This window comes from Camelus bactrianus, chromosome 5 (assembly GCF_048773025.1).
Source record: "Camelus bactrianus isolate YW-2024 breed Bactrian camel chromosome 5, ASM4877302v1, whole genome shotgun sequence".
Lineage (NCBI taxonomy): Eukaryota > Metazoa > Chordata > Mammalia > Artiodactyla > Camelidae > Camelus > Camelus bactrianus.
The window spans coordinates 52,772,035-52,796,614 of record NC_133543.1 but is presented as its reverse complement, the minus strand read 5'-3'; the positions used below and the strand labels follow the sequence as shown (position 1 = coordinate 52,796,614).

General features: G+C 37.8%; 1 long non-coding RNA gene across 1 annotated transcript in view; it reads left to right on the top strand.

Moving 5' to 3' along the window:
- Positions 1-486: 486 nt before the first annotated feature.
- The window catches only part of LOC141577710 (uncharacterized), a 38,950-nt gene continuing 14,856 nt past the window's right edge, over positions 487-24,580 (top strand). The window contains exons 1-2 of the long non-coding RNA XR_012507022.1: positions 487-1,251; positions 1,781-1,863. This is a non-coding gene — a long non-coding RNA (uncharacterized LOC141577710). The remainder of the gene's footprint in view (positions 1,252-1,780; positions 1,864-24,580) is intronic.

The following is a 24,580-nucleotide window of genomic DNA, read 5'->3' as shown; positions in this document are numbered from 1 at the left end:
CTAAGTTAAAATCCCAGATCTGCCCCTTATTAGCTGAGTGACCTTAGGCATGGAATCTCTTCACCCAGATTCGGATCCTGGGATTGAACCAAGCTCGGAGAGATGGAAATGCAGCTCTAAATTTGGAGCCCACCAGAGAAAAGTTCAGAGAAGGGCTCCTTTACCCTTTTGCTCTTTGAATAAATGGGTATAACTCAGTGATCCCACCTGCAGCATTAAAGCCGTAGAAAAGGGAAAAAGGAGTCCAGGCTCCTGTCCAGCTGGTTTACTCTCCATTGCCTAATTTAGCTGCTAAATACCTGATCCTCAAGGACACTGTTAGGGTTTTTTGCAGTAAATATTGTATGTGGGCCCCTTGGTCTTGGAGGTCTATGAGTATACTCAGAAAGTAGCCTTTATTGAAATAACTAAACTTGTAAATAGGTAAGAGGCTGAAACTTTCAACTAATAATAATAATAATAATAATAATAATAATAATAATAATAATAATAATAGAAGATTAATTGAGGGGTGCTTACTGCCAGGCATTATGTTAAGTACTTTATCATAAATTAACTCATTCACTCTTCCAGCCACCCTTTTGTGTAGGTGCTGTCTTTATCTCTTTTTTAAGACAAGGAAGTTGAGGCACAGAAAGGGACAGTGGCTTGCAGACCTGGCCAAACTGGAATTCACACCCAGGCTGTCTGCTTCAGAGCCGGTGCCACGAACCACTCTTCAGTTCTATAAGCCAACTTCTTTAAAAATAATTAAAATAATAATATTGTGTGTGTTCTAATTAGAAAAGTAAGTCACAGTAGGAATTTTTGAAAATAGAGAAAGGGTAAAGAAACCAAAATTATTCATATTTTTAATCACACAGGGTTAATGTTTATTAATATTTGGGCCTGTTTCCTTTTGGAAATTAAATTACACATATAATTCTCCTTTCAAGTAGCATAACACTGCGTATAACTTTTTAGATTTAATGGTGAAAATCTGAGCATTTTCCCATGTTATTAAATATTCTTATAAACCATAACTTTTAATGGCTGCAAAAATTCCAATTATCTAGAGGTACCATAATTTACTTTTAGAAGCCCATAATGTTGGACCATTAAGTTATTTCCAATGTTTCTGAGGCTTCTGTGTCGGTTCCTTGAAGATCCCTTAGCCTTGATCTTTCAAGAGCTGCCTGGGTGTTTGAAGAGCAACTTACCTTCCACTGAAGGGAATCTTCCCACGTCTCCCTCCCCAGGAACTGAAGACAGGTGAGATTTTTGAAAAGTGTCCTGAGTGTCCATATTCTTAATGAGAATCCAGAATTTCATTCAATTAAAAAAAATACATGCACAATTTTTCCCTACATATGTAAATAAAATATTATTACAAGGGAAAAAATTCTTGTAAGAAACTAGAACACACAAATAAGCTAACAAAAACAATCTCAAATCACACCACTCACTTGATAAATACTTATCTTGCCACACACTATACACTGTCTTATTACCTACTTGTTTTACGCAACATCCTTTTGCAATGCATACATATATCAAATCATCACAACATACACTTTAAATATCTTATAATTTTGTCTGTCAATTATACTTCAGCAAAGCTGAGAAAAACCCAGACAGTTACCAAATGGTAACTGATTTCTTCCTAACCCCTCTCCAACCTGCAGGCCTGACCCCTACAAACAATCACTTTTTATCTTATTTGCATTTACATAAATACAAAGCACTTTTCCTCCTTATTAATTTTGCCACACCTACCATGGACTCATTCCTGTGCTTTCAGAGAGGCCAAAGTGCGGTCCCTGCTGTCAAGGATTCTGCCCTCTTCTTGGGGAAGCAAGACCCATATTCCTGGGAGAAAGACAGGTAAGTTAAGACCCAACCTGGTGCTTCCAATAAGGGTGTATGTGAGAATAAGGAAATATTCAGACCATTTTCCTAACCCAAACCGTCTATCCCTTCTTTAGCCCAGCCTATTGTGTCAATTTTTTTCCCTCTGTTTCTCTTCCTCGATTTAGTTGAGAAGGGGCATAGAGTTAGAGATGCCTATATATGATCTCCTTCATCAAATGTCTGCCTCTAACTTTTAAGCAGATACTTCTACCTCACCTCTTCCTAATTTATCCAAAAAGGAGAGTCCCATCAAGTTGTAGCAGAGGCTAAGCCTAAGTTGATTTTAAACGACTGTGTTTGAAATCAGTCAAGACAGGATGTATCTAAATATAGTTAACGCAGATCAAGTGAACTGTTCTATGCCATTTTTAATTCATTTTGATGTTAGAAAGAAACACACAACTAAAGACTTTAGTTGTGAATTAAGAGTGTTAGAACTTTTTACCAAGGACAAAAAATCCTAAATTTAGTTTATTGTTTTACTTTAGGATCCAATCAATAAAATTATATGTTTATACGTATTGCTATAACAAATAACAAAATCTTTTTAAATGTTAATGATAAGCCTAACTCTTTTTTTCACTTACATATTTGATACGTGTAATTTTTTCAGATTTACAGCTTATAAATTTTAGAAGAAAACAGTTCTTTAAATTGTATACTATTCATTCTTTTTTTAGTTTATGTTGTCTTTAATATAATAACAACATCAATATCAATTTATATATATATACAATATCTTTTATATATATATATGTATATATATATAAAAGACAAGACGTGAGCCCCTCTAGTCCTCCAGCCAGACTTTATTAAAAACGGAGTCTTCCTCCCGGAGGAATTGTGAGCCTAGGTATCACTATACTAAGGTTATATAGCATGTGGTAAAAAGATCAGATGAAGCACGATTATCTTGCTTTGTGATCAAACTAATACAAAAAGAGTTTGTTTTGCTAAAAATGGTTTGTTTTGTAAGCTTTCTCTGAGGGAATAAGCAGTTTTGGTTAAAACTGCAGCTCTGCCTATTTCATAGCTTCAGGTTATTCCCATAGCTTCACTCCAAACTTACTTTTATAGTTAATTACTATCACCCCAGAATATATTATTATTTTTACTTTAAATGATCAATTATATCTTATTTATTTTTATTGAAGGATAGTGGACTTACAACATTATATTAGTTTCAGGTGTACAACATAGTGACTCAATATGTTTATAAACTACACTCCATTTAAATTTATTACAAAACAATGGCTATATTTCCCTGTGCTGTACAATGTCTCCTTGTTGCTTATCTATGTTATGCATAGTAGTTTGTATCTCTTAATCACAGCAATCACTTATATTTTAAAGAAATGTTTAAAAATAACAACCCCCACAAAAAAAGAAGTCTTTTATATCTATCCACATAGTTACATTTCTGGTGCTCTTCTCTCCTTTGTGCGATCAGATTTCCACCTGGTATCATTTTCCTTGTGCCTGAAGGACTTTTTATCTTAACAATTCTGGTAGTGCAGATCTGCTGGTGAAAATCTTTTCAGTGTCTCTACATCTGAAGGAGTCTTTATTTAGCCTTTCATGCGGAAAGATGTTTTTGCTGGGTATAAAATTCTAGGATGGTGGGGTTTTTTGGTTTTGTTTTTCTGTCAGCACTTTAAAGCCTCTTCACTGGCATCTGGCTTGCATTTTTTCTGACAAGAAGTTTGCTGGTCTACTGCCATTCTGATTTTTGTTTGCTCTCTGCATAGCCTTTTTTTTTTTTTTTCTCTGTCTTCTTATAAGATTTTTCTCTTTTCACTGATTTCGAATAATTTGGTTGTGATGTGTTTTGGTGTTCTTTTCTTGTGCTTGGGTTTGTTGAGCGTCTTGGATCTGTGGGTTTAGAATTCTTATCAAATTTGGAAAATTTTCAGCCATTATCTCTTCAAAAACCTTTTTTTTTTTGTCCTCTCTCTTTCTTCTCTGTTGTGGACTGATTTGTGTCTCCCCCAGCACCACCCCCAAATTCATATGTTGAAACTCTAACCATCAAAGTGACCATATTAAGGTTTAATGAGGTCACATGGGTGGGGCTCTAATCCAACCACATGGTGTCCTTATAAGAAGAGCAAGAGACACCAGAGATCTGTCTCTTTCCATACATATATACAGAGGAAAGGCCAAGTGAGGACACAGTGAGAAGGCAGCTGTCTACAAACCAGGAAAAGTGATCTCACTTGAAACCAGCCCTGAGGATACCTTGATCTTGGACTTCACACCTCCTGAACTGTGAGAAAATAAATTTCTGTGGCTTGAGCCACTAGATCTATGGTATTTTATTATAACAGCTGTAGAAGAGTAATATAGTAGTACAGAGAGTTCCCTTATTGCCCACTCCACTCACCCCTACCCTGCACCCAGTGTCCCCTATCATAAACATCCTATATTAGTGTAGTATATTTATTACAGTTAATGAACCAATATTGATGCATTATAATTAGCTAAAGTTTATAATTTATTCAGATTTCTTTAGTCTTTCCCTAATACCATTTTCCTGTTTCAGGATCCCATTCAGTACACTAAGTACATGCAGTACTTAGCTGTCATGCCTCCCTCTTGGCTACGACAGTTTCTCAGATTTTCCTTGTTTTTAATGATCTTGAGAGTTTTAGGAGTACTGATTAGATATATTGTAGGATGCCCTCTATTGGATTTTATTTGATGTGTTTTCATGATTAGTCTAGAGTTATGAGTTTGGCCTTACCATAACAATACCTTTCTGAGCACCCTTCCTGATGACCAGTGTAGCACAAAATTGTTCCACTCTGGCTCTGGGAACATGAATTATTCCTCGCTCTGTGTAAGGTCTGAAGATTGTATGCGTGCTTCTTTCCAGTAGGTCTTTTCCCTTACTTGGATAGTTTCCTCTTTCATGTGTCTAGTTAGTATTTAACTGAATGCTCAAAAGGAGCCCTCACTTTCTCTGCAGCTCTCTCCTGTCTGGCACTCTACCCTGTGAATTCTGTCCCCTTAGCTCCTCCAGATTCTCAACTCTGGTACTCAACTCAGGGAGACTGCTAGGCTCTGAATGGGTTCTTCCTCCCTGTGCTGTAACCTGGAACTCCAGGCAATAAACTAGGGCAATCATAAGGCTCACCTCATTTGTTTCTCTTCTCTAGGGATTACTGTCCTAGGTGTTAACGTGTACAATGTTTGAAAACTATCACTTCATATTTTGTCTTGTTCCTCAATTTAAAGTGAGAGGATAAATCCAGTTTCTCAGTATCATAGCTGCATACTAAAGCCAAAATTAATTGTTTGTTTTATTGTGGCAAAATATATATAAGCATAAAGCTTACATTTAAACCATTCTATGGGTACATTTCAGTGACACTAAGTACATTCACATTGTTGTGCAACCATCACCACCACCTATCTCCACAACTTTTTCATCATCCCAAACTGAAACCCTTTACCCATTAAATAATAACTCTCCACTTCCCCTTCCTCCCAGCTCTGAAAACAACCATTGTACTTTCCGTGTGCATGAGTTTGACTACCCTTATGTACCTTATATAAGGGGAATTGTATACAGTCTGTCCATCTGTATCTGGCTTATTTCATTTAGCATAATATCCCAAAGCTCATTTATGTTGTAGCATGGGTCCAAAGCTCATTTTTGTTGTAGCATGGGTCCAAATTTCCTTCCGATTTAAGGCTGAGTAGTATTCCATTGTAGGTATATACCACATTTTGATTATCCTTTCATCTGTTGATGGACATTAAGGTTGTTTCCATCCTTTGGCTATTGTGACTAATGCTGCTATGAATATTGATGTATGTTATGGGCTGAATTGTGTCCTCCTCAATTCATATGTTAAAGCCCTAGCCCCCAGTGTGACTATATTTGGAGATAGGACCTTAGGAGGGGTAAATAAGGTTAAATGAAGTCATAATTGTGGGACCCTAATCAGATCAGACTGGTGTCCTTAATAGAAAATGAAAAAATATGAGAGATTTCTCTGCACACACAGAGAAGAGGCCATTTGAAGACATAGCAAGAAGGGAAGACTACTGTCTATAAAGCAGGAAGAGAGATCTCACTAACCCTAATGGCACTTTGATCTCAGACTTCTCACCTCCAGAACTGTGAGGAAAAAAATTTCTGTTGTTTAAGCCACCCAGTCTGTGGTATCTTGTTATGGCAGCCCAAGCTGACAAATAAAGTGTACAGATACCTGTTCAAGTTCCTGCTTCCAATTTGAGAAACAGAATTGCTAGTGGTTGTTTAATTTTTTGAGGAACCACAATACTATTTTCCACCATGGATAATTACTTTTTAAATCATCTACTTCTCTGCTAGGAAGTAAGCTCTGGGAGGACAGACTAAGTCTTTTGCACACCTAGCACATGGTGCATTGTAAATGCTCAATAAATATATCTTAACTCCATGAACAAATTACATGAGCTTTTACATCTGAGGATTAATTATTAGTTGTAATATAATTTAAGGTAGCAGTATACTGTAGGAAAAAAGCATGAACCTAGCATTTTAGTCATGCCTTCGCTACCAACTCACCGTGTGATCTTGGATGGAATAGTAAATCTCTTGGGGCCTCAGCATCCTCCTCTGAAGATGAAAGAGTTGTACTGAATGATCTCAAGGTCCTTTCAGCACTAATATGTCTTGGTGCTCTGATTCTAAATGTTGGGATACCTGGTATCACTAGCTGTGCAAACTTGAAAATACTACTGCTTGTCAAGTTGCCTGCTGATAGGGCTGAGGCACAGTAGGTTGCAAGCTAAGATCCCAGGTGGGCTACTTCCCACAATGACCAAAGGTAGAGGACACATCAAAGGTTTAGACAATAAGAACAACATCAGTTTTCAAAATAAAGAGTCAAGTGCATGTGCTCTAGGTAGAAGCCAAGGATCCCAGGAAAAGGGCAGCAAATGTGCTGCAAATCTCGACTACAAAGCTAAATGGAGATTGGCTTCATTATGGCAGCCATGGGCAGTACTGGGTCCCCAGAATTCTGTGTGTCAGTTTCCCAGGCCGTAAAGTGGCAGTGTTGATTGCTACTTTTTCTGCCACTTAGGCTAGAGATAAGTGGGAATAAACAGTTCAAAAAGAAACAGGCCTTAGATTTTTTTTCTGAAATAAAAAAATTAAATGTAAAATTATTTAAGTTAGGGCAAAAGATAAACATTGGTGAATTTGGGTAAGGGTATATGAGAGTTCCTTGTGTTATTCTTGCAACTTTTCTTTGTAAAATTGAAATTATATCAAAATAAAAAGTTACCAATAAAAAGAAGAAAAACCTATTTCAAGGAAAGTTAGACAGACAGAGGACACACAGGACCTTGCCTTCCTAAGTGTCCTTTATCTACTCCTTTTCCTAGAGAACATTCTACTCCTCTAAGCCTCAGAATTCCCATAATTTAAATTTATCCCCATTGTCGGGGAGAGGGATATTTACTTCACTCTGGGAACAGTTTATATGAGAAATTTACCCACAGCTCCTTTAGAATAGATTTTGTATGCATAGATGAACTGCTTCTAGGGCAAAATATCCAAATCATCTCATTATAGAGGTCTTTTGACCTTGTCCTTGAGGCTGTATCAAAGCATCAGTGTATTAATATCAAGATCTCTAATTTGACATTAGAAATTCGAGTAACTACACTTTTGGATTTGTCATCTTTTCAGAAAGTCCTCTGGTTTTTAGCTAACTTAAGTCATTCTTTTGAAAGAAAATATTTTCAAAACACGTATCTGATAAAGGGCAGAATAAAGGATTATTAAACCTCAATAATAAGAAGATAACCTAATTTTTTCAGTCTGATGCTCTCCCAACTGAGTTATTTCTGCATCCTGTAACCTGATTTTTTAAATAAGCAAGTGATTTGAATAGACATCTCACCAAAGAAAAATAGAGCAAATAAGTGCATGAAAAAATGTTCAATACCATTTGTTATTAGAGAAATGCAAATTAAACTGGCAATGAAATACCACTATAGTAGCACTAAAATGACTCAAATAAAAAAGACCAGCAATATCAAGTGTTGACGAGAATGTGGAACAAACCACAATGTTTGTACATTGCTGGTGGGAATACAAAATGGTACAGCTACTTTGGAAAACAATTTGGCCATTTCTTATGAAATTAAGCATATTCTTACTGTCGGACCCAGCAATTCCACTCCTAGATGTTAATCCAAGAAAAATGAAAATATATTTCACCTGAAGTCTTGTACTTGAAAGTTCCTAACAACTTTATTCATTATAAAAAACTGGAAATACACAAATGTTCATCAACTCATGAATGGATAGATAATGTGCGCTATATCTGAACAATGGAATAGTACTCAGCAGTAAAAAGGAACATACGGCCGATATACACAACAACACATTTTGGAGTCCCCAAAGTATTATTCTAAGCAAAAGAAGGCAGATATGAAAACCACACATTGTGATTCTGTTTATGTAATAGTCTAGAAAAGTCAAAACTAGAGTCACTGAAAGCAGGTCAGTGGTTGCCAAAGGGAGGAAGAGAATTGCGAAGGGGCAAGAGGTAACCTTTTGGGTTGATGGAAATGTTCTGTACCATGATTGTGAGGGCAGTTAAAAAAATGTGTGCACTTAAGAGAATGCACTGTTTTACACTTAAATTTTGTGAATTTTATTGATGTCAATTATACCTCAATATTTTTTTAAAAACTGTAAAATTAAGGCACTCTTTTTTTATTGCCCCAATATTTTTATCACAGTGGATATCTGGTGTTAGAACCACAATATTGAAAATTAATAATAAATAGCATCAATTGATGAATGTTTAACATGGGACACTTAGAATGACCTAAACTGCCAACTTCACTTTGTTCAAGATAAATTAAAAATAAGAGAGAGAGGGTGGTTAACATAATGTATTTTGCTTCGCCAGAAGGCTGCTTTGGTGTTTTATTTGATCTGAAATAGAAAGGTGACAAATATGGGGATCATTTTAGTTCAGATGTATCAAATCTCCTTATTATTCTAGAGCAAATATTAGTGGGTTGAATGAATCTCAAGCTGTAGACATTTCTCAGGTCTATTTTTAAACTCAAACTGGCTCTTTCCCAGAAAGAAGAGAAACAAAAATTTACTGGCAGTAAAGCCTTTACCTTTTTTCATTGAATTTTCTGAGGAGATTTTTTTTTAAGCCTCTGAAAAATCAGAACAGATGGAACATTATGAAGAGCACTGCAAAACAGAATACTTTTCTGAGTACTTAGAAGAAAATAAAGTGCTCAGAAAGACCTTGTCTTTTTAAAAAGAATCAGTTGACTAGAGACAAAGTATCAGATGTAGTAAATATTTGCCTTTCTTTGAAGGAACTGAAAACAATAAAAGCCCAGTTACATTAAATGGTTCTCAAGGTTGGTCTGTAAGGCATCAGTCCAAAGGATTTCCATCTGAAAAGAGTTTGTAGACTCCCTCTTAGCAATAAGATAGTTGAGTGCTTTGGGTAAAGCTTGAGGGAATTGATTAAAAATGTTGCTCATTAACATTCATTCTTTCTTTTTTCCTAACCAGAAAACTATCCTTTAGATATCAGAAAAGTTAAATTTTAAACAGTGCAAAGTCTCCTTGGGAAAAGGGGTAGCTGAGAAAATCCTAGATATGGCAGCCATGTTTTGCACTGACTAAGGTTTCACAATCTCACACTAAGGTTTCTACAGTTTCATTTTGGAGACGGATGAGTAAGTATTAAAGTAACATGGCTCTCTGCAACATGTAAAGGATGTGAGGTGGCCTATACGGGGTTGAGGGAGAGTGTGGAGGGCTCCAAGTGTTACCTCTGGTTTCCAGTTCGCCGTGACTTATTCATTACACAGACTCGCTCCCAAACTACTGGGGATGAGACAGTGTAAGAGAACACGTTACAGCAGCCAGTGAAATAGACCAAAAAGCTGTCAGTCCCAGGGAAAGTACTGGAGAGGAGCATCACAAATGCTGCAGTGAATCTTTGCCAAACAGATACAGTTGGTTTGTTGGTGTTTGTTTTTTTTTTTTCCCCTCAAACGTCACACTTGACAAATTCTTGCTGAGTTTCACAGGGGAGAGACAAATTAGCTTCCGTTTTGTTATCAATAAAGGTAGCAGGTTGCAAAGGGCTTAAATACTGTCTTAAGAATAAAATAGAGAGGGTCTATGACAAGCTATCATAAGGTAAGAAAAAAATAAAGAAAAAGAAATGCAATGAAAACAATAAAAGCAGAATATTCCTTGAAGGGAAGCTGGGAGTACATTTCCTTGGCTGAAGATCTAGCGTGAATAAAAGGGGAAAAAATAACATCTTGAAAAGGCCAAATGAAATGGTAAACCAACTTTCAGTACTAATGAGATTGTCAAGAGGCCTTTAGATGGGTGATTTGGAGGGCTGATCTTTTGACACCTGAGGCTGTTTACCAAGCTTAAAGAAACTGGCACAAGTCTCAAAAATGCTTTCAGAATCACTTCATTGTGTTTCTCCTTAGTTCAGGAAAATCACATAGATGCCTGTGGCTCTTAGTTGAGTGGAGACTAAAAAGCGTAAGTGTAGTGTTGTATCAAATCCAAATGTTTGGAAACCATTGTGTCTATGTCTTTGAATGTTTGGAATTGCAGTGTTGGCAGAGATGATCTAAAAGTAGATGGTCAGGCCTGGCTGCAGATGGTTGCCTCAATGAAAATGGGGATCCTAGGAAACCCGACTCAGACCTCTCCAAGCTCTAGAAACCAGCATGGTTTAATGATGTCACCTCCTCTAAGAGATACAAGTGATGTATTGCTTTGATCACTTGACAAGCATGACTCCTCCAGGGACAGAGTATGAGGCAAGACACCAGGTCCATTGCTGGACCTGGATCTAATGTCCGGAACCTCAAGGAGGCTGGGAATTGGACCTGGGCTCTTATGGGGGAGGATTTCTTAAGGGAATTATTTTTCCTTCCTGGCCAAAGTGGCACTCAGGAAGAAATAGCTCTTCTTTTGCTGCCATTGCATGAATACATCTCTCTCTCTCTCTCTCTATCTATCATCATGTTTATATTCAACAAATATTTATCAGCATCTACTATGTGCCAGGTGCTGTGGTTAATGAGTAGTTAATGAGACCCTCATGGAGTTTACATTCTAATTGAGGAGTCCCAAAATAAACAAGTACACTTATAGACTGTAAATGCTCTCTGAGGAAAATGGTGATGAGAGAGTTAATTAAAAAGGTCACTAAAGTGAATAAAGGTCACTTTCGTTAGAGCGGTCAGGTCACATAGAGCCAAGTCTTGAGGGATGAGAAAGAGTCAGCTGTATGGAAACAACAGCAACAACAAAGAAGGGAAGAAAGTTTCAGGCAGAGGGAACAGCAAGTGCAAAGGCCATACAGTAGAAAAGAAGGGGCACACATCTAGTGTGGTGTGACGAGTCATGGGAAGAGAAAAGTAGATAGGGTAGTAGACGAGAGAAGGTGAGTGACAAGAACTTAGGATTTTATTTTGAGTGCACAAGGAAATCATCAATGGCTTTCAAGCAAAAGAAAGAGATTTGACGTATTTTAGTAAGATTACTTTGACTGTTACATGGAAAGTGTATTGGAAGAGCACAAAAATGGAGCTGCAAGGTGACGGTGACTTGTACCAGGGATATCTGTTTATCCCACTGAGAAGTGGGATCTACATCCCTTTTAAGTCTGGGCAGCCTTGTGACTACTGCTAATAGAGAAACAGTGAAAATGACCCTGGAATGCCTGGATTTAGACCATAAAAGGTGACGCAGCTTATGTCTCGTCTGCTAGGGCATTGCTTGATCCACCACATCAGAAGTCCACCTACCCTGAGGGTACCTGGCTATGAAGGGGCCACCTGTAAATGTTCCAGTCAACAGCCCCAGCAGGGTCCCCGTTGACAGCCAGCTTCAACCGTTAGATGTGTGAGTGAAGACATTTCCAGATAGTTCCAGCCCCCATTGTTAAGTCACCCCTAGTCTCTGAGTCTTCCCAGCTGAGGCCCCCGATTGGGGCCAGAGAAAAGTATTTTTGCTGCACCTTGTCAGAATTCCTGGCCTGTTAAGATTTGAAGTGAACCATAAAAAAGAATGAAATAATGCCATTTGCAGCAAAATGGATGGACCTAGAGATTATTGTATTAAGTGAAGTAAGTCAGACAGAGGAAGAGAAATATTATGTGATATCACTTCTATGTGGAATCTAAAAAAAAAATGATACAAATGAACTTATTGACAAAACAGAAATAGACTCACAGACATAGAAAACAAACTTACAATTACCAAAGGGGAAAGGGGGAGATAAATCAGGAATTTGGGATTAACAGATAGACACTACTATATATAAAACAGATAAACAACAAAGATCTACTGTATAGCACAGGGAACTACATTCAATATATTGTAATAACTTATAATGGAAAAGAATCTGAAAAACAATATATATATGTATATCTGAATCACTATGCTGTACACCAGAAACTAACACAACATTGTAAATCAACAATACTTCAATAATACTAATAATATAAAAAAAGATTTCAAGTGGTTTGTCACATAGCTATAGTAACTGAAACACTGGGAGAGGGGAGAAATTAAGAGATCCCAGTGGAAATTGAGGGCATTACAGTGAAACAATCAAGTGGAAATATCAAGTAGTTAGCTGGATGTATGAATGTAATCAGACAGCTGGGCTGGAGTTATGTCATTGGCAAATAGCATTTGGATCCTATTTAATTTCACAGGACCAGGTGAGTTCACCTGGGGCAGGAGGTGGGGGGAGAAGAGAGGCTAGTTTAAGACCTTACTCTGAGGAAGCCCAGGATTTAGAGGTAGAAAGAGGAGAAAGAGCCAGAAAGGGGAATTGAGAAGTGCCTGCTCAGTGAAGCAAAAAAAACCTGAGAGAATTGTCACAAAAGCTGAGAGAGAAAACCATTCCCAGAACAAAGGGAGCGGTCAACTTTGTAGGAAACTATCCAGAGTCAAAAAAGATAAGAGAAAAATGGTCATTAGATTCGGCAGCAGAGAGATCACTTGTGACCTTGAAAAAAGAGCAATTTCAGTGGGAGTGGATGGGGCAGAAACATAATGGAGTTTTGATCTCTGAGAAAATGAAGGACAGTATATTATTTCAGAAAAAGTTGGATCAGCCTTGCCGTATGCAGCTAGCTTAAGCTACTGAAACAGCACATTTACCTGCTTAGAGGAACAGTGTAATGGAGTAAACAGCATAAATGTTTGGCATCAGAACTAGGTTGGAAGAGCTCTGGGCAAATTTAAATCTCACCAAGCTTCAGTTTCTTTGTCTGTAAAATTAGGATGATAATACTTCTTCATTGGGTTGTTATAAGCACAAAATGAGATAATATTTTAGCACTGTGCTAGGCATATAGAAGTTTGCTCAATCCTCATTCATTGAAAACACACTTAGTGAGGGCCTACTGTGTACCAGTCCCTGTGCCAGGTACCTAGGATACAAAACTGGGAAGTCTCAGTCCATGATCTCCAGAAAGTTACAGGCTAGTGGGGAGATAAACCAGCCAACAGTTGACTTAGTGTAAGATCCTTATGTCAATGGTACTGGGACAAAGGAGAAGAAAACCTGCAGAGTGACTGGGGGAGTCAAAGAAGGCTTTGCAGAGGGATGCAGGGTGGGTTTGTCAGGTGGACAAGCTGGGGAGGGTATTCCTAGCAGAGAAGACATTGTGTGCCAAGGCCCAGGAATGGAACTGCGCATAGTAAGTTCTGGAACTGCAGGTGGCTGAGTGTTCCTGGAGCACAGCCTGGGTGGAACAGGTGGAGGTGGCTGAAGGAAGGTGGTGCCACGAGGCCAGTCCAGAAAGGAGGAACATGAAGATGGAGGAGAACGCAGAGCCTCATTTGTCTTGTGGAGGAGTGTATACTTTGTCCTGAAGGGATAAGGAACCATAGAATTACTTGGCTTAGGCAGTGACAAAACCATTCTTATGCATGGGAGATGGGCTGAGAGTTTCCTCAGCTTTTAAAATGCCCTGACTTTTAGTTTTAAAAGATGGTACCTCTGACCAGTGCTCAGCAAGACATATGCTATCATTTGTTTTTATTTGTGTTTCTTTTTTTTAAATTGAAGTATAGTCAGTTTACAATGTTGTGTCAATTTTTGGTGTACAGCATAATGTTTCAGTCATTTGTTTTTCTAAATGTGACACTGGCCTATTCTCATCTTCTTGTAGGGAGGAACTCATGGACCAGTTGAACAGAATAGGGAACCCAGAAAGGGTCTATGCTTAGAGGAAAGATTGAATTAGCTTTCTATTCTTTCTATAGAGGCTGATGTCAGTGTCATATGAAGATCAAAGAGCATGTAGCAAAAAAAAAAAAAAAAAAAAGTAGGGAAAAGTATCAAAGAGGTGATAAATTTAATAGTGATATGATGATGGTATTTGTGATTTTGTGATATATTTGTGGTATTTGTAGTTTCACCAGTTGGTGATCTGATATGTTTTCTTCCTCATTCTATATTCATTTTTGTACCTAATTTTAGATCAGTGATTTTGCATTCTTTTTCTTAAAGAAGGTTTTAAAAATTCAATATGCTTTAGAACTCCACAAAACCTAGATAAACCGTTAAGTACTGCATTATCTTTTATTGGTTTCCCTAAACCAGCCTGCAACTTTGTAAAAAGTTATTTTCTTCAATTCTCCTCAATTTCCCAATTTGAGCATGCCATCTGTTTTTCAGACCATGACAGATACAGTAATGTTCATATTAGTCATAATCATTGTCCATCACTTATACTTTATAAGCTTTTGTATGTATGAAGAAATTTACAGTCAAAAAAAAAAAAAAGAATATATGAGATATCTATATCTACCTACTTACCCATCTATTCTCTGTATGTGTGTGTGTGTCTGAATATATATAATGCATTTGTAAATACCATGTAGATTAGGTCTAGATTAACCAATTGTTAACGATGCTTCATGGAGGGGAACAAGGGGCAGAGATTAGATGAGGAATACTTTCATTGTATTCCCCTTATTTCTTGTTGAATGCTTTTCATGTTTATGTATTTTTTTTCAAATTAAATTTTGGTTTCCTTTTTGTTCAGACTAATTCACTAGCTACTTTTGGAGGTGGGACAAAGCACAGAGTTGGGTTTCACTCAAGGTTAGTCAGTATGGTTTATTTTAATGTTCTGTGTTCACCCAAGATTTTCCTATGCTCAAAAGACTTCTGGGACTGGTGGCCATTCCCTAAAGAATAGAGTAGCCTAACATTGCTCATCAGGTAATGGGGATAAAAGTAACACTTTCCATTTTATTCAGATCTTACCTTTGTTAGACTATATTCTCCAAGGTCCTGTGAGGAGAGATTACATTACCAGAGAACCATTTTTAATTTTATGCATTTTTGAGGCTCTCCCAAGGGTTCCATAGTAATTTTCAGGCATAACATGAAATGCTCATTCTATTTTTCACATATCTCCCCAGACATACACCTGATCCCCAGTTCCTCATGAAGCAGGAGCACGTATCCTGGGAACCTGGATATACAAAATATATTCTGGTCCCATCCAGGATTGAGGCCATAGGCCCATTTCCTGGTGGGGAAACTTGCCAGGATTAGGGAAGTGTTGACCTTAAAACTAAAATAGCCAGTTATTTTACCCACAAAATGGGATCATTCAGGAACAGCAGAAAAATTGCAGTTTAGATAAGCATGCAATAGCAAAAACTATAGGCAAGTCTGGAGAAACAAAGGAGAGGAACATTCTTTTATAGAGAAAAAAGGGGAAGTTGGGCTGTTATAAAGGAAGAGTCCATTGGAGGAAACTGGGAGTTCAAAGTGTAGTGGCTTTTCATTGGCTGAATTGTGACACCCTCTCATTGGCTGGGCTGTTGCCAGGCCAGGAGAAAATCTTCCTTCCTCCTGCCAGGGTAGAAAAGTAGTAAGTAACCTTTCTATTGGAGATGCAAGGTAGTCTGTTCCTATTTGGACCTGCAGATATCAACAAGTGGTAGGGCCTGAGAGCTCCCCCTTCTGGCCTCCCCGACTCCAATTTAAATGAGGTTTCCTTTTTCATTTTCACAAGAGTAATTCCGTTGTGAGAATTCCCCTCACACTCACTGAGTATTCAGAAGATTAGAAAGATGTCGAGAATCATTGTAAAGGAAGGGAGGTTTGTTGGGTGAGAGCCCAGTGGACACCCCTGCATCACATTGCAGAGCAGCCTGCCCCTTGTCCTACCAGGGATAGAAGCCCAGAGGCAGGCATGTAGCTGAGGTCTGGGAAGTTCTGCTATGGAACATAGGGAGGAATAGGGAGCCCCTTGCTGTGCAAACATATCCCCACAAACTCAGCAAAGAAAGAACAGAGAAATATGGACTTCAAAGTTGAGCTTGCTTGCTTTTGGTTCTTACTATCTTTTGCCAGCAATTTATCTGCTCCAGTAACTGAAAGCCTTGGGAAAGCTACCGATTTCTGGAATATGGTAGCCAATGGTACTGTACTTTGGATGTTTTGTCCCTACACAAACGATTTCATCATGGCCAGAGAAGTATGCAATCATGTGACTTCACCCCACCAACGACCAAATACTTTCATCTTGCTCATGCCTCAAATTCTTTCAATAAAACAAAGCCTTTTATTCCACAATTAGAGATAAGGCATACTATCCTTGGAGGTGGAGCATGTTGGCTGACATACACAGGAAGGTGGTTGTGGGATCTCCTAAGGAGAATCCCTTCCATGGGGCCTGAAGACACTCTGACACTTCATTGTAAAAGTTCTTTCTTCCCAAGGGAAGCAGATGGAATTAACAAGCTGCGACATTAGTCTTTTGTTCTTAAGCAAGGCACATATGAATCTCTTTGTCCTTTCTCACAAGATAGGCTTTATGTCTGCATCAGGGGACAAGAGCGTCTGCAAATACCCTACTTTGTTTAGGAGTCATGCTCACTCTTTCTGTTTCTATAAAATAAAACAAAGAAACCTACCCACCAGTGACCCAAATGAGATAAAAGAATTGTGATCGGAAGACCCCAAGGGCCTTTGATTTGTACCTTGAAGAAAGAAATACAGAAGCTCAACACCATGGCTCCCACCCCTTCCTAGGACCTTAGATGCCTTTAAAAAGACTTGGCTGTAAGAGAACAGGCCAAACTCCACAAAAGAGCTACCAGTTTCTGGACCTGAACCATCCTGATGACTGAAGGATCTCAGGTTCAAAGAGTCAGGAGGATGCACACAGTATGGGTAATGCCCAACCTGGATTTTTAAAAAATAACTGATGTTTATTTTTTGAGACCTATAATAAATAACACATGGTTGAAAATATTCCAAATAGAAAAAGACTACTTTGCATCTCCAACAGAAATCATCACCACCATCAAGATAGTGAAAATATCCATCACTCCAGAAAGTTGCCTTGTGCCCTTTTGTCATCCCTTCCTCTGTACCTCTCTATCTCCTCATTCACCAGTAAACTACTAATCTGTTTTTTATCACTATACATTAGTTTGAATTTTCTAGAATGTAATACACACACACACACACATACATACATACTCATACAGTACATACTCTCTTTTTGTCTGTCTTCTTTTGCTCAGTATAATGATTCGGAGATTCATCCATGTTGTTGAATGTGTGAGTAGTTCATTCCTTTCTATTGCTGGGTAGTACTCCATTGAGTGCATATACCACAGTTTGTTTACCCGTTCACCCATCAATGGGCATTTGAGTCGTTTCCAGTTTGGGGCTACTGCAGTGAAGATGCTATGAACATTCATATACAAGTCTGTGTGGACATATGCTTTCTTTTCTCTTAGGTATATACCTAAGAATGAATTTCTGGATCGTATGGTAGATGTGTGTTTAACTTTCTAAGAAACTGATGGACTGTTTTCAAAAGTAGTTGTGCCATTTTATATTCCCACAGCAGTATATAAGTGTTCAAGTTCCTCTGTCTCCTTGCCAACATGTGGTATGGTCAGTCGTTTTCATTTTATCCTTCAGTAGATATATAGTGATATTTCATTGCAGTTTTAATTTGCATTTTCCTAATGACTAATGATGCTGAGCATCTTTTCATATGCTTCATATGCTTATTTGCCATCCATGTCTTTTCAAATCTCTTGCTCATTTTTTAAATTGGGTTGCTTGTTTTCTTATTATTGAGTTCTGAGAGTTTTTTATGTATACTGGATGAAAGTGCTTTATCAGATTAAAAACTTTGCAAACACCATTTGCAAAAGATTCTGTTTCCAAATAAGGATAATCAACCAGCTTTCAGTTTCATCAGTTTCTTCTGTTGGTTTGGTTTTCTGTTTCATTCATTTCCACTCTGATCTTGAGTATTATTATTTTTTCTACCTACTTTGAGTTCCTTTTGCTCTTCTTTTCCTAGTTTCTCAAGGTGGAAAATAGAATCATTAGTTTGAGTCCTTTCTTCTCTTCTATATAGGCATCTAGAGCCATAAATTATTTTCAGAGTACCTCTTTAGCAGTATTGTACAAATTTTGATATGTTGTATTTTCATTTAAGTAAAATGCTTTCTAATTTCTCTGTTGACTCCTTTTTTTCCTGATCCATGATTTACTTAGAAATGTTATTTAATTTTCAAACATTTGATAACTTTTTGATTTCTAATATATTTCCATTGTAGTCAGAGAAAATACATTTCACTATTAAATGTATTGAGACTTGTTATACAGACCTTTATACCAAGGTCTTTCTTGGTAAATATTTTATATGCAATGAAAAAAATATTATTTTGCTGATGTTTGTTGATGCCAATGAAGTCAACTTGGTTGCTAGTATTGTTCAAGTCTTCTATACTTGCTATCAATTGTTCTATCAATTTTTGAAGAGTAGTATTGAAATCTCTGGATATAATTATAGATTTGTCTGTTTCTCCTTGCAGTTCATCAACTGATGAATTGACCTTTTATCATCATGCAAGACCTTCTTTATCCTTAGTAATATTCTTTGTTCTAAAATATACTTTTTCTTTTACCTATATAGCTACTCTAGCTTTCTTTGATTATTGCTAACATGGTACATATTTTTCCATGCTTTTTCTTTTGACCTATTTGTGTTCATTTTGTGTAAAATGGATTTCATTTAGGCAGCATAATACAAGGTCTTGCTTATTTATGCAATCTCTGCATTTCAATTGGGGTGTTTAATCTACTTACATTTAATGTGATTATTGCCATGGTTAGGTTTAAACCTATCATCTCACTATTTGTTTTCTATTCAACCCATACATTCTCGATTACCCTTTTCTTCTTTTTCAGTCTTCTTTTGGATTGAGTATTTTTTATGATTCCATTTTATCTCCTTTGTTAATTTATTAGCTATAGCTTTTGTTATTTTAGTGGATGTTTTATAGTTGTTACTCTGTGTTTAATTTATCACATTTATGTTCACATATTATACCGCTTCTCATATACTACATGAATTTTATAATGGTATACTTCCATGTCTCCCTCCCATGCTATTGTTTTCTTGTATTTTACTTATGTGTATGTTTTAATCCCCATAATACATTGTTATTATTTTGTTTAAACCATCAATTATCTTTTAAAATATGTTCAAGTCATAAAAAAAACAAATTTTACGTATTTGGTCATGTAGTTACCATCTTTGTGACTATTCATTCTTGTGTATATCCAGACAGACACCTTTATTGTGCTTCATAGATATTTTGGAGCTTTTTACAAATTGAAGGTTTGTGGCAGCGCTGCATCTAGCAAGTCTGTCAGCACCATTTTTCCAAAAGCATTGGCTCACTTTGTGTCTCTGTGTCACATTTTGGTAAATCTCAATACTTCACACTTTTTCATTATTATATTTATTATGGTGATCAGTGATCTTTGGTGTTATTACTACAACTCACTAAAGGCTCAGATGATGGTTATCATTTTCTAGCAATAAAATATTTTTAATTAGCATTATAAGCAATAAAGTATTTTTAATTGTCATGCACATTGTTTCTTTTTTGACGTAATGCTATTTATTGCACACTTAATAGGCTACAGTATAACATAAACATAACTTTTATATGCACTGGGAAATCCAAAAATTTGTGTAATTTGCTTTATTGTGACATTCACTTTATTGCAATGGTCTGGAACCGGATGCCCAATATCTCCAAGGTATGCCTATATTTCCATCTGGTGTTGTTTTCCTTCTGCCTGAAAGATTTCCCTTAACATTTCTTATAGTGCAGATCTGTTAGTGATGAATTCTTTCAGCTTTTGTATATCTGAAAGTCTTTGTTCCAACCTCTTCTTTGAAAGATATTTCACTGGGTATAAATTTCTAGGTGACACTTTGTTTTCCTTTCAGTGATTTAAAGATGTTGCTCCACTGTCTTATCACAGCATTGTTTCCTATGAAGAATTTTCTGTCATCCCTATCTTTGATTTTCTGTACATGTGTCTTTTTTCTATGGCTGCTTTTAAGACTTTCTCTTCATTGTTGATTTTGAGCAGTTTGGTTCTGATGTTGCTTTAGTGTAGTTTTCTTCATGTTTCTGTGCTTGGAATTCATTGAACTTCTTGGATTTATGAGTTTATAGTTTTCATCAAAATTGGAATATTTTCAGCTATCATTTCTTCAAATAGTTTTTCTGTCCCTCTCCCAGCTTAGAGACACAATCACATGTATTTTAGGATGCTTGAAGTTGTCCCACAGCTCACTGATGCTCTTTCCTTTCCTTTATTTAAATCTTTTTTCTCTGTTTCAATTTTGGATAACGTTTATTGCTATGTATTCAAGTTCATTAATCTTTTCTTCTGCTATTAATCCTATCAGCGTAATTTTCATCTCAGATATTACAGTTTTTATCTTTAGAAATTTGCTTTTCCCCCATGTATCTGCGTCACTTTTTGAACATCTAGAATGCAATAATAACAACTGTTTGACTGTCCTTGTCACTGACTCCTATATTTGTGTCAGTTTTGTATCAGTTTCAATTGGTTGATTTTCATCCTCATTCCTGGTTGTAATTTTCTGCTTTGCATGCCTTGGAAGTTTTTACTGGATGCAAATATTGTGAATTTTACTCTATTGGGTGCTGGATTTTTTTTTATTCTCATAAATATTCTTGACTTTTGTTCTGGGATGCAATTAAATTATTTGGAAACAGATTAAACGTTTTACATCTTGCCTGTAAGATTTGTCAGCTGAGACCATCTCCCCGCTAAGATCTTATTTAGTACTTTCCTAAATGCCCTGTGAATTTTGAGGTTTACCAGTCTAACTGGTGGGAACTGACAGTATTTCTGGTCCTGTGTTACCAGTGAACACTATTCTTTTAAATCCTAAGATTGCCCTTTCTTCAGCCTGGGACAGTTTCCTTGCTCACGTGGGTTGGTGAGTACTCTACTGAATGCTCAAGTGGGAATCTCTGCAGGTTTCCAGAGTTCTCTCTCTGTGAAGCTGTTTCCTCCCTTGAACTCCAGCCTTCTTGATCACCCAGGTCTCTCAGCTTGTTCTCCTCAAAGCAGAGTCTGCCATACTCTTTCTGGGTTCTTCCTCCCTGCGCTATTCTCCAGAAACTCTCTCAAGGTCAATCATAGGGCTCATCTTGTATCTTTCAATGCCTGATATCCAGTGCTTAGAAACCCATTGTGTTATGTATTTTGAGTGGGTTTTTTGTTTGTTTGTTTGTTTGTTTAGTAGGTTTGGAGGTTTTTGGTGGAAAGGGGAAGATCTGGTTATTCTGGGCTGGAAGGCAAATCTGGTCCCCATTACCCCATCTTGGCTAAAAGTGAAAGTTTCCCCGACATGGAATTTTAAAGAGGATAAGGGGATGTGAAACTCTTTGATTTTTTTTCTTAAGAAAAAAATATTTTAGATTTTAGATCTAGGACTTTTAGAAGTTTTCCCAAAGTTTCCATGTTGCTGTGGTCAAAAAGAATTAAAGTAAATTCTGACCCAGATGTAGGAGGCAAATCCTGATTCCAAAGTGGGAAACACTGATAGCAACTCATTTCTGGTGCAGGGAATTTCACAAGGGAAGGAGGGAGAGACAAGAGCATGCCATGCCACTGCAGAGAGGTTCTTCAATCAATGAGCCCCACTTTTTCCCATTTCTTATTTTTTCAGAAACAATCTCTAGATCCAGGAAGGTTTGTAAAATGTTAGGATGCCACGTGGGGATATTTCCCAAGGAGAAAATGGGTTCATTCAAGAGGCAGCAATTTTCAGGGGAAATGATGGAGAGGAACAATGTAAGAACAAGTCATTTTAACATTGTGACTTGCTGTTAGATTGTACCTTGAAGGAATTTGCCACATTATGGACTCCCCACCCCCATCACTACAGAAGCTCGTTGTCTCAGTGTCCCTTACAGCTGTAGGTAACACAGACACATAATCTGGGATCCACCAATTAGAGTCACCCATCCTGTATTTTGCATCAAAAGTTTGTGTACAAATAGCAGACACTGGCTGAATGCATTCTGGTGAGGTGCAAAGAGCAACATTGCAGTTTACAGAGGCAGCAGTGCCAGGGATCTTAGCAGTCCTGTCCAGCGTCTTGTGCAAGAGGTATTAGCAGCCCCTTGAGGTGGGAGAAGTGGAGTCTCCTTGAACCAATTTACAGTGCATTTTGTGAATTTCTTGGCTCTGTTGCCTCCAACACAGTTTGTAGCATGGTTCTGTGGCCCTCTTGGAGAGTCAGTATGTGTCCTCATATCCTTCAGTACAGAGATTAGCAAACCTTTTCTGTAAAGGAATCATTAGTCACTAAAGATTGAATTGTGTCCTCCTAAAATTCATATGTTGAATTCCTAATGCCCAATGTGATGCTATTTGGATACGAGGCTTTGGGAAGTAATTAGGCTTAGATAAGGTGACGAGGATAGGGCCCTCATGATGGGTTTAGTGTCCTATAAGAAGAGACACCAGGGAGCTTGCTAGCTAGTTCTCTCTCTCTCCTCCGTGTGAGTACATAGCAGGAAGGCAGCTATCTGCAACGCAAGGAGAGAGCTCTCACTAGAAACCAACCATGCTGGCACCTTAATTTTGGATCTCTAGTCTCCAGGACTGTGAGAAAGTCAATTTCTGTGTTTGACACTCAGTCTATGGTACTGTGTTATAGCTGCCTGAGCTGACTAAAATATTAGTAAATATTTTAGGCATGGTGGGCCATATATTCTTTGTCACAACTACTCAATTCTGCCACTGTAGCATGAAAGCAGCTGTAGACAATATGTGAACAGGGGAGTGTGATTGGGCTCCAATAATGTTTTATGTATGGACACCAAAATTTGAATTTCACATAGTTTTCATGGGTCAAGAAATAGCCTTCTTTTTAAAACTCTTGTCCAACTACTTAAAAATGTAACAATTATCCTTGACTTGTCAGGCCATACAAAAATAAGTGGCAGGTCACATTTGCTGACCTCTGCAAAAACATTCCTTTTGTGCTTCAAGGACCTACTGTTGGTTTCTGATTTGCAACTAAGAACACTGACTAATACATTTAGCTGATGCCTGTTTCAAGAGAAGCTTATTCTTAAGCTGCTGAGACAGACAAACACCTATTCTGCTTTTCTTCAACTGCCAGAGAAGAATTTTCTACATAAACCTCCAGGGGTCACCTGCTGCAATTTTTAGCCACCCATAGACTCCTTGCACTTGTCTAAGGCATTCCCAGAGTCTCTTCATGGGGAAGGGTTTTAAATAGTTTTTCGTTTCCCCCTGCTACTGATCACCCTGCTCCAGAGAGCCCTTGCTCATCTGAGTGAGCTATTTGTTTTCTTGTCACCTGAACCACACGACTGTGGGGAGACACGGCTCAGCAGCCACAGCCGTAGCTCAGCCTCTCGATCGCTGACAGGAAAGCTATGTGAAATAAGACACACAGAGATGGCAGTGAAATCAAGGAGGCTGCAAGATGAAAGCAGGTCATTCCCCAGACTCGTTTGTAAGGTGGATTTAGGAGACTGTACCACACTTGTCTGGAAGCTCAAACTGACCAAAGTCACTGACATTTAGAGTCTGTCCCCTTTTTTCCCAGGCACTTTACTATCAGACCCAGACTCTATTTGCATTTTCAAACAGAGTACCTCACCTAATAAAAATACGATGCTTAGCAACAGAAATGGATTACAACTATATTTAGCCACACGAAAGCTGTGCAGAAATATACTGGACAATATGATTGACACAACTGGCACTTCCTCTTGTCCTTTGCTGACAGTCTCACCTGGTTTATACGCTGACGTGAGAAGAGCCTCGTCAGTCTGAGGTGATTTGATTTGTCAGAGGAACAATGAGAAGGCAGAGGCTTAGATGACAAGGCTTCTCTCTTCACCTTCTCCCCAGTTACAGATTGGGAATTTATAGAATTCCCGCCTACGTTAGGGACTCTCTCTGCCTTTCAATATTAGATCTTCAATATTTTTGAAATTATAATAATAAGTAATTGGAAGAGAAAGCAAGTTTGGGGACCTGGAAGAAGGTACCTAAGAGAGAAGAAAGGACTTTCCAAACATCAACAGTGACAAGTCATGTTGATAGCATGTACCCTTGCTCTGTGATGAGACAGAGACCTCACCTCTGTGGTTTTCCTCCCCAAAACCCACAACCCCAGTCTAATCGTGAGAAAAACACCAGACAAATCTCACTGGAGGAACATTCTACAAAATGCCTGACCAGTACTCCTCCCAAATCATTGAAAACAAGGA